Source organism: Nannospalax galili, unplaced genomic scaffold (assembly GCF_000622305.1).
Source record: "Nannospalax galili isolate Female #2095 unplaced genomic scaffold, S.galili_v1.0 scaffold781, whole genome shotgun sequence".
Taxonomy (NCBI): Eukaryota; Metazoa; Chordata; class Mammalia; order Rodentia; family Spalacidae; genus Nannospalax; species Nannospalax galili.
Window position 1 is genome coordinate 1,445,509 of NW_008346898.1, and position 14,510 is coordinate 1,460,018.

The following is a 14,510-nucleotide window of genomic DNA, read 5'->3' on the forward strand; positions in this document are numbered from 1 at the left end:
AATTCAAAGGGCACTGAGATCTTATGTGGAGACAAGTCATTATAGATAATTAATTAAGGTGGGTTTGTATACTGATGTAGAGTGACTTCCTACTCAAATGTCCCCTGTCCTTATAGGAAGGGGACATTCATGGGAAGAGATCTTGTGAAGACAGAAGCTGACTACAATGACACTTATACAAGCCAAGGGATACAAGAGACTGCCAGCAGCCACCAGAAGCTAGGGGTGAGTCACAGAGTAGATTCTCTGTCAGAACCTTCAGAAGAAGCCAGCTCTGCCAACAGCCAGCCTTTAAAACTAAGGGCAACTTTCATTCTCAGGCTACTCAGTGTGTGATATTTTGATATTGTAGCCCTAGAAAACTCATACACTTATCAAGGCAATTTCTAGAAATTAAATGACTCAAGAGGAAGGGGGGAAAATAAATGATTTAAAAGCCAAAACAAGTGGTTAGGGCTTCAATACATTCTTCCCCGACAGCTCCACAGAACAGTGCTTCTGTATCTATCAAATGTACTAATATCACCAATGAATGCTGAGGAGACATTAAGTCCAAAGTAGCAATGAGCTACTGCCAGAGGAATGAATTAGGGTTCCGTTAATACTTCCATGGGGAAAGTGCCATAAGATCATAGTTGACTAGAAGCAAAAAAGTGATTCAAACCTAAACTACTGATAGGAAATGGAAATTGTGAAGCTCAAAAATATCTGAAACATTTGCATAGACTCACTTGCTCATGATTATGAATGAGTTTAATAAAGTCAGAACTTTTAAAGGGTTTGACACGATGTTTAATCAGAAATCCAAATTAAAATCATTAGCTTTCTTCCACTTAATACACCAGCTGGTATCTGCAGTTATGACAGCACAGTGACCACATCTGGGGGATGCTTCTGTTTGTTCCAAGACATCCTTGGTCCTCAGTGGGACATAATAATGTGACTCCCACACAGGTATATAACCACCAGAAAATGCACACTGGGAAAGTACAAGGGACCCAAAGACATTGGAAGTGACCTGCAGCTTTCATCTCTGCAAAGGATATTGCTAATTTAAAAGGTAGTAAGTGCCCCCAGCTAATCTGAGTGTCACAGAATCAGGAGACTTCAGGAGGACTCTGCTGCAATGACTTTGAAAATGTGGAGGCCTTTGGGATCCTAGAGAGGGTGAGCGGTAAGGCTGCCTCTGTTCTCTCAGTTGGCCCTAGGCTGTAATTTTATGCTTAAGGCAATGCATCTTGTGCTCTTTTAAAACCTTTTATTTTCCTATTTGTGTGTGCATGTGAGTACGATTTGTGAGTGTAGGCATGCACATCATCACTGTGCAGATGCAGAGGTCAGAAGACAACTCTGTTGTTCTCTTTTTCTATCTACATGGATTCTGTAAATTGAACTCCGGTCATCAGGCTTGTGAGGCAAGCATTTTTACTCCCTGAGCCATCTCGCTGGCCACTTAAGTCAGTTTTGATTCAATAACAGTCTCAGAGAGGGTCACCATCCACAGTTCATATTGTTTAGTAAACAGTCTACTTAGTGATCAAGATCAGGATAAGGCCCAAAGCTAAATCTGTCTTTCTGCTATTCATAATTTCATATGCTTGTGCTTGTGCCCACTTGACCACTTCTGCAAATGAAAACAAAGCCCCTGGCCAAAGGCCAGGAAGCAGGACAGACCCTGGGGAACTCCAAGACTTCAAATAACACTGCACTGAAGACACCTGCTTAGACGAGATGATGGAAATCTTGAGTGTAATTCCGAGAAGGGTGGTGTAGGTTGAAATTAGAATTCCCCACATACAATGCTTGAGTGGTGAAAAGACCAGTGGGCAAAGGGAGAGACAGGCCTAGGAGAGAAGCAGCAGGGGGCAAGGGTCCTCACCCCAGCCACAAGTCAGAGGAGGCGGGCAGAAACGATGGTGCTGAGCCCTATGAAGGCCAACGGGCCCAGAGACTTTTCTCCTCCTCACTGGAGTCATCTGCCATCTGACAGAGTTTGGCAGTAACATTTATGCAAAGTGATGAAAAGAGGTTTGAGCTACTGCATGCAAATTGTGGAGACAAAGGCAAAATCTGGGGTTAATGAAAAGGGAGGTGACTTACAACCACAGAGAAAATGTTACCTTTGATCCTGGTTCATAGAAGGAAATTATGAAATGGTTCCAAGTATTTTAGGAAACATTCTTTCTGAATGCAATGCATTCTATCTATCTATCTATCTATCTATCTATCTATCTATCTATCTATCATTCATTCATTCATTCATTCATTCATTCATTCATTCATTTTCCGGGCAATTACAAAGCTCCTGTAGCTGGGAAGAATGTGCTCCATCTTTAACTTTCTGGTTTGCTCTGACTGCTGTCGACGCTACAGTGGGGGAAGGAGCCCTTTCAGAATTGGAAGAAGGGTATAGTCAGACTGGGCACACTAGGGCAAATACCCTGTGGCCTTATTTCTGAAATTAGGGGCCACCATAGACTTGTGGTGATTTTTAATTCTCAGAGATAAGTACATGCAGGAATTTTCCATAAATAAGTGCTTTTGGTTTTGCCACCATTACACTGAGCTTTTGTGACAAAGTCTGTTCACATTATTATGCAAATGTCTACCCCTGTGGCATAGTCCCTCTGATTATCTTAGGGAACAATTCAAAAGAGAAACCATAATACACTAATTACCTCCCTTTTATCAAGAATGTTGGGAACTAATAAAACATCAAGGACGTGGGACACCACATAATTACAAAGCAGGGGGAGGGGCAGAAGCTTCCAGTGAGGAAATCTGAAGGTATCCAAGGGACTCCAAAACCCACTGGTGACTGTGGTAAGGGATTACGGAAAGGGACATTACATATAAATAAAGACAAGAAGGCTTTTAGAGCAGCAGAGAAGCAAATGAAATTCTGAAAAAGAAAAGAAAAGATCAACCTCAGCAGACAAATACATCAAACATATTACATTTCCAAAATGCACGCCCAAAAATATACGGCCAAATAAATTTTTAAAGAAATACAGGCCTGGCATGGTGGCACACGCCTTTAATCCCAGCACTTGGGAGGCAGAAGCAGGCGGATCTCTGTGAGTTCGAGGTGAGCTTGATCTACATAGTGAATTCCAGGTCAGCTGGGGCTACAGGGAGACCCTGTCTCAAAAAGACCAAAAAAAAAAAAAAAAGATGATAAACTGTTACTCAGAGTTTTAAACCCAAAACCCAAAATGCTTTTTTAACATGTGCAACTATTTTCTGATTTTAAAATATGTGCTGCTTCTGCATGAGGGTGAACCTCACTGAGAGTCAGAAAAAGTGTTTCAGGGACTATCTCTAAGCTGGCATTAGGTGGGATTTCATGTTACTTTTATGACATTCTGCTTATCTCTGTCTTTTGTTTTCAAGCATTCGCGTATTATTTAGCTAAAAATCATACTTTAGTGATGATGCTCATGGTACAGGAACTGCAAGATCCCACAGTGCTCTACAAACCAGCAGACTTGGAAAGCTGCACGCAGTTAGAACTACACTTGCTTTGGTATGTTACAAGTTTGCCAGATATTTATGGTAATAAGATATTAGATATCTAATTCAGCTCCACTGGTGAGGGCTTGGCCACAGAGTCTACATAGAAATTAGAAAACACAGCTCAGAAATACCTGAGGACAGTTGAGCACAACACGAACAATAATGAAAAGCTAAGGAGAAAGCAATCCAGGATAACATCTCACTGCTTTCTGTATAAACTGTTGGGTGACTGAGCCAGTCATTCCACACACAGCGATTAATTCAAAGAAAACAGAGACAGATTTGAACAAAGACACATGACACAAAGATGTTTACAGCAGTCCTGTACATTATATCAAAAACCTGGAAACTAGGGGACTAAAATATAGCTCAGCAGTTAAGAGCACTTACTGCTCTTGCAGAGGACCTAGGTTTGGTTCCCAGCACCCACATGGTACCTCACAAGCACCTGGAACTTCAGGTCCAGGGGGTCCAATGCCCTCTTCGGGCCTCTGTAGGCTCCTGCATGTGCATGGTACACATTAAATGCATACACAGAGACACATAAATATTTTTTAAGTCTTTGAAAAAATTGGAAACTATCTGAGTTTTAAAATATGAGTTAGTGGATATTCATTTGGTATAACTATAATGGCCATAAAGGGTGGTGTAAAAGAATAATTACCCACATAGGTAGACATCTAAACTACCATACTAAATATGCAAAGAAAGCCAACTACAAAATAGAATGATTGTCAACTTAAAATGTATATGCAAAGGTATATGTCAAAATATTGACAAAAATTAGTATTGTTTGAGATATGAAATTATCATAATATGATTTTCAAACAAATACAAAATAAAAGATACTGGAAGCCTTCTTCCCCTGATGAATGAGAAGCCTAAGCTGATACGGCTGGTTCAAACAAGAACTGAATGAAGGTCTCCACGAGCTGCAGTATGAAAAGGGTTTGATGAATGGGATCATGGGAGTGGCTGCTAATGGGTTTCCTTTGCAGGTATTGGAAGTCTTCTAGAACAGAGTACACAGATGGTTGTGCAACACCAAACTGCTAGAGGCCACAGAACTCATCTGCATCAAGTGAGCAAATTATTAGGTTGAATATATTTCAAAGTTGTTCTTGTCAAAAAGCTAAAAACAGGGCTGGAGATGTAACTCAGTGGTGGGGTAATTGCCTACCATGCACCAGGGCCTGGGTTCAATTTCCAGTAATGCAAAAAGACAGAGAGACAAAGACAAAGACAGAGAGACAGACAAGAGTGCTAAAAACAAACAAAACAGATACAACCCTAAACAACTAAATGATCCATGAGTAATAGACTTGGTAACCATATCCCCTGTGGTGGTTTGAATGAGAATGTCCCCCATAGGCTCCCAAGCATCTGGACATTGTCTCCAGCTGGTAGTCCTGCTTTGGGAGACTTGAGGCAGTATGGCCATGCTGGAAGAAGCAAGGCACTGCAGGTGAGCCTAGAAAATTCTTAAGCCTTGCCGGATTTCCAGTAGGTCTCTGCTTCCTGTGCCTGTTTGAAGATGTGAGTGCTTAGCTTGCTGCTCCTGCTCCAGCCACCTCACCATGCCTCCCCACCATGAAGGATTCTGATCCCTCTGGAACCTAGAAATAAGCTCAAATAAACTCTTCTTCCTATACATTCTCTTGGTTGCAGTGTTTTATCACAGCAACAGAAAAGTAACTAATACACTCTCCACAATCAAAAGTCTTAGAGGCCATCCTTTATACCTTCCAGATCATATGTAACTTTTACTAATGTTAAATGGGTTTATTCATTGTGAGGTTTTTGTGGGACAGTGGTGTTGCTTCTGGCTAACCTACGGCAGTCTGGATCTCTGAGATGGCTATTCTATCTGTGGGTATTGGGGACATGCTCCCTGGGTAGCTGTAGCTGTGCAGCCTCTTTGAACCTGACAGGATGGGAGTGTAGTACCCTGTGCCCGGGCCTTGAGCATGTGAGGCTCCAACCTTGATCCTCTCAACTCTGAAATGGAAACAAACACCACCAACATTGCCGGGTTATCAGGCCCCACATGGAATGGTGTGTGTTACAAACCAACTTCTCCCAGACATAGCAGGCAGACACACATGGGCTGAATGTCCCTTGTCCAAAATACTTGAGACCATAGTGTTTTGGATTTCTAACTTTCTTCTCCAGATTTTGGAATATTTGCATATCCATAATAGGTTTTCATGGAGATGGAGTTCTAAACATGAAATTCATTTCTTTCATATGCACCTAATAGACACAGTTTGAAAGCCACTTTACATGACATTTTGATAATTTTTCATGTTAAATTTCATGATGTAGGATTTTCCATTTGTGGGTCATATCAGGGCTCAAAAAGTATCAGATTTGGGAGCATTTCAGATTTCAAATTTTCAGATTAGGAATGCAAACTGGAATTGTTTTTCCCTTCCTTTGAACTGAAGAAAGGGCAATCCTTTTTTGCTGAGATAAAGTCTCACTGTGTAGCCCTGACTTGCCTGGAACTTGCTATGTAGACCAAATTGACCTTGAAATCACAGAAACCCTCCAGCCTCTGCTTCCAGGGTGCTGGGATTAAAGGTGTATGCCACCACGCCTGGCGGAGAAAGGACAATCTTTTTTTTTTTTTTTTTCTTAAATTTTAAGTGCAAGTGCTTGTATGGGGTTTCAAAACAATTGGGAATCACGAACTAAACTGAGGGAAAAGATGCAGAGAATAATTTTAAATGAAGGAAATCTACGTACAGATAGGGAACAGTCAAAGAAATCTCTGACTGGAAGAAATAAGGCACCTGAATGCAGCCCATGCAGGCAGAGGAGGGTGGAATGTTTCCTGTCACTCACACAGAGAAATCAGGCAGCAGAATCCCACTGACCATCTCTTCTGGACAGAGAAACAAAGACAGTGCCTCTCACCATTTCCTTCCCAGGATCCTATCTCCATCCAGAGACCAGGTATGGACAGTCTCAGTCAGCTGTCCAGCAGATGAGGTCTGGCTGGCCTTCTCTCTCAACCTCACTGCCTCCCTAAGAGCCCAGGTCCTCCCAATAAAGCAGGCACAGCAAGAAGTCCAGCTTGGCCAAGACATGAGGTAGGAGTCATAGAGGCCTGTCCTGTTTAGTCTTACCTGCTTTCCACCTCCCTACATCTACAAGCAGGTAAGATTAAACAGGACAGGCCACCATTAGGAAGGCATTTCCTCTGCTGTCCTTGTGCCTTCAGTCTTCACTAACAGTGACTCCACTCTTAGCCCAGTTATGTATCACCTCTCTGGAAGCTATGGGCTTGAATCAGTGCCCCTGAGTGTAATTAGTTACCTATGCCTATGAAAGACTGATGATCTGACAAGCACCCAGGCAAAAGCACATCCTTTCAGACATGAACTGCAGGAAGACAAGTTGAGGAGAAGTGAAGGTTTCAGGGTTCAACTTTCAGAAGTCACATTTCCTAAAGGAGGAGGCATGTGCTGAGTGACCTGATCAGAAAACAAAAGAAAAACCCAGAGCTGGATCAAGCTGATCACTATCAAGGCATTAATAAAGCTGATTCACATTCCAACAACTGGCTTCCAAAGTTCATAAATGCAGAGGGAGCAGACTGATTGACAGCACCAATGGACACAAGGCCTTTGACTCACACCATTAGCAATGGCTGCCAAAAGAACTGGGAGCAGAGGCTGTATTAACAGATGCACAGTACCAGACTGGGAGAGGCAAGAATTCCATGCACCAGATCTTTACTTTTCCTCAGATAGCTCAGCATCCCCATGTAAGCCTTATTCATCCCTCCCTCCCTCCCTCCCTCCCTTCTTTTCCTTTTTCCTTTCCTTTCCTTTGGGACATGGTCTCACTTTTTAACCCAGACTGGCCTAGAATTTACTATGTAGCCCAGAGCTGGCTTCAAACTCACTGAAATCTCCTTGCCTCAGGCCCCAGTCCCCAAATGCAGGGATAACAGGAATAAGTTACCATGCCTGGCTCTTTGACTTAGATTTCTAATAACAAGAGGTTGCGGCTCAGAATCATATTCTAAAAAGAAAGAAGGATCAACATGAAAGGAAAAGACTAGCCTTGCAACTTAGCTGTCCATAAAACACTTGAAAGTCTGATATTTAAAGGATTAAACTGTTCCTGTTCCTTTAAAACAAACAAACAAAAAAGGAAACCTGGTAGGAAGGAAGGGTCCCCAGTGTTAGCTTCCTATCTGTGAGAGAGGGTGGTGGAAGGAAGGTCTGTGTCAAGATGAAAGAAGGGGCCTAAGTGGTCACCAGTGCTGAACGTTTCTGCAGAACTCACAAACTTCCACTAGAATTAATCCTGGGGAAAGCACTCAAAATACCTCACATGACTTTGGTGACGCCCGGCATCAAACTTGAAGGCTTGTACATCCCCTCTGAAATCCTAAAACCAAATTTAATCAAAGCAAAGACCACAGTCTTTCTACTTAGAAAAGTTCTAGTTCTGGTTACTGTCCATTATTTCTTTAGGTTGGGTATATGGGCACCTAGGATAATAAAACTCATCTAAAGAACCCTTTAGGGAAAGGAGAAGAGGGAAACCACGTGATTTTCCAGACTATGCTGCCAGCACTTTTTAAAGCTAAAGGTAGAATTTGACTCTTGCAGCTATGACCTTGGTCCTTTCCCATCTGATTCAGTACTGCTGTGAAACACACACTTAGCCCCAGCCTGCTGCCACTCTCAAGAGTATGGTTTAGAGTATACATTTCCAATTTGCATAACAACAGCCTTCCAACCAGACTCATGTCTATTCCCAGCAAATTTATGCAAAGATTTTAATCCCTGGGCACCAGGCAGAAGGGCATACTGCCAGCAGTCTGGGGTCCCCATCAATTTTTAAAGAGCTCATGCATGCATGCACATATACACAAGGAGGAAGCAGGCAATGTCATTGGACATTTCTGATTATGTCAATCACACCATCTGTGTTATTTTTTCCTCATCTGGGCATGTTGCTACAGAAGGACCATGAAATTACATCATTTACTGCTAGGTCACTTGATCAGTCACATGAAAAAATATTAATCAATGATAAAAGTAAGTCTTCATATTATTGATGGTATTCATACTACTCTTTGTAAATGGCTGTGTGTGTACATGTATATGAAGGGATGCGTGGTCTTGTGGCTGAAGAGAGCAACAGTCAATCTTGGGTTCTATTCCTCAGGCACTTTCCACCTTGGTTTTTGAGACAGGATCTCTTACTGACCTGAAGCTCACTGGTTAGCCTAGGCTAGCTGACTAGCAAGCCCAAGGGATATGCCAGTTTCTGCCGCCTCCGTGCTGGGATTACAAACATAACGTTTTATTTGTTTTTTTGTTTTTTACATGGGTTCTAGGGATAGAACTCAGGTGCTTGTGCTTGTGTAGCAAGTATTTTACCAACTGAGCTATCTCCTTAGCCCCTATAAGTGATTTCCTTTATTAAGGATGAGAAACAGCACCAGAGTAAATCATTAAGCCACATAGTTAACACTTGATAAAGCTTAGTTAGAATCCTGCTGGCCTGGGGTGAGGGCCCAAGCTTTGTCCAGACATGAACTGCTGGACAAAAGGGGCTAAAGTGGCTTTACTGTCAGTGGTGCCGTGGTTGTGACTATGCTGAAGCTTTCTGTCCTCTTGTGTGAGCTCAAACACCTGTAGAGCTAAAAGCCATGCAGAGGGACCCTGGCTGCCAAGGGTCCAGGCTTTAAGGCACTCCCTTTCAGAAGGTCAAGTGTTAGATAGAAGATGCCACAGTCCAGGTGTGAGGAGTCTAAATCACAGCAAAGCCCCAGCTGAGAGGAACTGATGGGCAACAAGGCATTCTACCTGAGCAAGCCAAAACAAGCCCATGCCCTCTGCATGCTATGGGGAGCAAGCAAGGAGAGAGAAACGCAAGGTGTGAAAGAGTCACAGAGAGTGAAAAGCCTGACCTAGGGCAGAAGGCGAGGAACAGGCATCAGAGCAGTAGCACTGGGCCATGACCTAGGTCAAGGAACTGAGATGCAGGAGCTGCAGTGGGTGAGGTCCCCCTGAACAGTCAATAGAAACATGCGGCAGCAATGAGAGAGAAAGGAGGGGGAAGCCGGCTGCCCTGCCCCTGCCAGCAGCCTCACAATAAAGGCAGGCATGCTTCAGGGTTTGACTTCAGCCTCTCACAGAGCAAAAGCTGCTCATCCACCACAAGGGTCAGGCAAGTGCACACTCAAGTACTCAGACAGCAGCCGGAAAAGCTACAGGCTCTCCCAGTCTGAAAGGCAGTTCCTCTGAGAACTAAAAGGACCCAGAGTTGTTCCACATGTAACCCCCGCCCCACTTCTCCTGCTGCTTTACTTTTGGGAATCTGCAAAGAACTTCAAAAGATCTCTTTCCAGAAACTTCCTCTGCAAGAGGAAGCTGGGCACCTATGGGCCAAAGGCACTGCCTGGCAGCATCTTGTCAAATGTCAGAGATATTTGTTCCCTGAGACTTAACGTAAACCCTGCTGAGTCGTCACTTCTTTCTGGCAACTGAGTGCTAAGCCCAGGAAGGAAATATGAGGTCAATTTTGTGGCAATACTTGATAATGGATTTCTCTTCCCTTGACAAAAAGAGAAAATTGGAGAAGTGTTAACAGGATTCATGGGCAGGCTATAAATAATGATTTGGATCATTTCTACCTTGTTACCATCATGGGGCAAACTCAAGTCATCTGCACAGGGCTGGATGAACCCTGCAGACCTGACTGCTGACCACAGTCCCTGAAATGGAGAGAGAGAGGCCAGGGCTTTAGAAGATACCACTTCCAACTCTGGTTTTCACAGAGGTTGCCTAATTGGCTGCGAATAAAGTTTCAACTTAATTGATGGAACTGATTGACCACATACTTGCTCTTCTGCATCATCATCCTTCCCCAACCACACAGGGAAGTGGTTCACACTGACCCTGAAGGTAAGTCACATTATCATCAGAGGCCAAGTCCAACTTTACCACAATGGCTCTTCCTAGAATCGGATAGAGATGAGATGCAGAAGAGTCACATGGTAATAAATAAGAAATCATCGAAGCTGGGGAAATGGCTCAGTGGGTAAAGTGCTTGTCATTCAAACATAAGAACCTGAGTTCAGATCCCCAGCACTCATGTAAAAGCCAGGTGAGGAGTAGGGAGGGGAATGTCAAGAGACAGAAAGGGGTCTCACTAGCTGCGGGTTTAGTCAGATCAGTAAGCTCCAGGTTTAGTGAAGGACCCTGTCTTGAAAAAAATAAAGGGGGGAGGTCCAGCAGAGATAGCTCTATGGTTAAGAGCACTGGTTGCTCTTGCAGAGGACCTGGGTTCATTTCCCAGCACCCACATGGTATCTAACACCCATCTGTAACTCCAGTTCCAGGGGATCTGATGCCCTCTTCTGGCTTCTGCAGGCATTGGCATTGACATGGGTGGACTTACATACATGCAGGCTCATACACATAAAATAAAAATTAATTAATTAGTTAAAAATAAACAAATAAAATTGATGGCAACAGAGGAAGACACATGATGTTGAGCTCTGGCCTTCAAATACATGTAACACATACATGCATACAAGTATATAACACACATGCATACACACACATAACACACATGCATACAAGCACATATACACACAAAGAAATCATGCTTCATTTCAAGCACTCACCCCCTTCTTTAGATTTATTATTTTTAGGTATGTGTATTATGTATGTGTCTGTGTACATGTGTGTAGATCCCTGAGGAGGCCAGAAAAGAGTGTTGGACTCCCTGGAGCTGGAGTTACAAAGGGTTGTGAGCCACCTGACGTAAGTGCCAGGAATTGAACCTTAGTCCTCTGGAAGAGAAGCAAGTGCCCTCAACCCTTGAACCATCTCTCCAGCCTTATCTCCCCTAGTTTAAAAATGTGCTTTGTAAGTTCTCTCCTGGAAGGTGCAGTTCTGCTTCAGGATGGCAGTGTTCTCCTGTGACTATCCTGTTGCAAACACATTGCTGCAGGTCAGTTCTTGGACATGTAATATGTGCCAGATACTGGCCCTATATATGACATAACTAGAGAGAGTTCATGACAGAATTAGGGGACAGGTGCAAGGCTAGTCAGCTCTCAGAGAGGGCTGGAGGACCAGGTAGTTCCAGTCCATGGTGCTGCCCGACAACAAAAGTCAAAGGCTCTGTGATACACCAGTGTGCCCAGTCTTCATTAGTGACATATCAGTTGCTGAATATCTCCAATAATAAACTTGATTCTGAGAAAAGGTGCTGATAGGACAAAATTTTGAGGAAATTACTTATTAGGTCAATATGATGGTTAATATTGTCTACCTGAGGGGGCTGGAGAGATGGCTCAGCAGTTAAGAGCATTGTCTGCTCTTGCAGGGGACCCAGAATCAGTTCCCAGCACCCACATGGTGGCTAACAACTGTCTGTAACTCCAGTTCCAAGGGATCCCATGCCCTCTTCTGACATCTGCAGCAACTGCACAACACGGGTGCACTCACATACACACAGGCAATGCACTCATACACATAAAAAATTAAAATAAAATAATGTTTTGAAATATTGCCAACTTGACAGGCTCTGGAATCACCTAGGAGACAAGCCTCTGGGAATGCCTATGAGGAATTACCTTGATTGGGTTAACTGAGGTGGGACGATCCACCTTAACTGTGGGAGTCCTGGACTGAGTGAAAAGGAGGAAGTAAACTAAGCACCAGCTGACACAGGGTGACCAGCTGCCTTGAGCACCTGCCAACATGACTTCCCTACCATGATGAACTGTACCACTGAACTGTAAGCCAAAATAAACACTTCCTTGAGTCACTTTTGTCAGGTATTTGCCCCCAGCAATAAGAAAGTAACTAATTCAGTCAGCAAGTGCAAAACTAATCTTGTTTCAGAAAGTACAGAATATGACCTAATAAGGCCAAAGGTCTTTTATTCTGTATATCCCAGTGTTCTAGAACTCACAGAGCACAGTGTATAACTTCAATCAGCACACCTAGGTCTCATGAATGGCCCAAACATAAGCAAAGGTTTGGAAAAGGGTTCATATTCCAGCACACAACATGACATTCAGGACCATCTAATTAAACACACACTTTGGTCTATCAGGCTGAGAAGAAAAGCTGACTTGCAGATTCCATTTTGAGTTTTAATTCACTTGCTTTCCTCTTTTACTCAAGTGGTTAAACATTTGTTTCCCAGTTGCATCTCAGTGCCCTTGCTTATCTCCCTAATAATTAAATTCTATAATGTCAAGTCCTTCAAGGCTGCTTCAAAAGGGCAGTTCTTGGTATAGAAATGAAGGGCTCTAGATGCCTTTTAAGTCTGAGTTGCTTGACACCTGGGGAATTAACCAGGTTTACACACATCAGGTCCCCAAGGCAGGGTGGGGCCAGGGAACTGCCTTGGGCTTCTACCTGGTAAAAATGCAAACTGGTTCCGGACCATGCAGCCCTGAGATGTGCTGGGGAAGTTTGTTTGGTGGCCAGTGAACCAGAGGCTTTGTTTCCGTGGCCTCTTCCTGAGACAGGCAGCCAAACTATGTTATTTGCTATTCTGATAAAAGAAAGAAAAATGTGAATCCTTGGAGAATGCATGTGCATGGATGGACACAAGATGTGCCTCCCTGCCCTGGAAATGAGCTAACTTCCGACTTTATCACTGAGCTTCACAAAAAGACTGGATCAGTCACTTCGCTGCAAGTCTCTAAGCATGAGGATACTCCCCTAGTCCAGAGGCTTGTATTTCCTCACAACTCTGGCCATTGCCCTGTGGAGCACATACCAACCCATTTCCAAAGTTTCCCTCTTTCCTAAAAAGCTCCAAATACCTGTGTGGAGAGGCTGGAAAACTTAACCCAATAAGCTGTGCATTTGCATTTCAGAAATAAAAGTCCCCACAGCTCAACATCAAATACTTATCCAGAAAACTTAAGTAGCTGTAGACAGCTTCTTGTCCTACTTCCAAGTGTTGCCTCAATAGCACAAGTGACAAAATTAGATAGTTTGGTGGGCAAGTTACTGTGGAATATCCTTTAAAAGATTTTCACAACGTGGTGACTCCAATTTGCAAAGTCATATCATTACTATGAACCCATAAAAGTGCCTTCCTTTGAGTTATTGGCCAGGGTGGCCCAAAAGACTCCCAGACATTAACCCAGCATAGAACTGAGGAAATGAACAGCAGACCCCAATCTTATCTAAAGGAAAATTGACAATTGATTGCTGCTAGATGAGGAAGAGCTGATCTTCCTAAAACACAGACCTCTAGATAGGCTGACTAGATTCAGCATATGGACAAGCATGGGGAATGGCTGGGGTGTTAACAACACAGTGGACAATAACAGGGATGACAGAGTATATGGGCTCCAGTGGGGGAGGGGGCTATGGGAGGGTGCCATTTGGGAAGTGGGTATATAGATGAATAAGATTGTGTGGGATGTTCTTTATGATATACACACAAGAAATCAACAGTTTTTTAAAATGGCTTATATTTGAGGAGGAAGCATAAAAATATACTTCATGTTCATTAGTAGAGGTGATAAACATTACCATTGAAATCTACCCAATAACTTTATATCCATACTCAAGTGCCAGGGATCTGAGTGTAACCAACTGTGACTAGTAATAATGAGATACATAGAGATTAGAGACACATGTGCAAACATCTAAGCATTAGTAGCATTAAAAATGAGTCTTTCTGTGGAAACAGTATATTTTTAAATGAAATGGAGCTTTTTTTTGGTCTTTTTGAGACAGGGTCTCCCTGTAGCCCCAGCTGTCCTGGAACTCACTGTGTAGACCAGGCTGGCCTTGAACTCACAGAGATCCACCTGCCTCTTCCTCCCGAGTGCTGGGATTAAATGTGTGTGCCACCACACCCAGTTTATGGAGCTTTTTTAAAGATTAAAAACTCATTCAATTTTATGTTTTACAGGGTTTATACTGAGGTCAATATTATGTAACTGTATTAATTCAACTGTGAACCTAAAAATTTACAGC

The 14,510-nt window shown here is 43.1% G+C and overlaps 1 protein-coding gene across 1 annotated transcript in view; it reads right to left on the reverse strand.

Moving 5' to 3' along the window:
• Prkca (protein kinase C alpha) overlaps positions 1–14,510 on the reverse strand; it is a 478,497-nt gene that overhangs the window by 301,935 nt on the left and 162,052 nt on the right. The window lies entirely within an intron of this gene.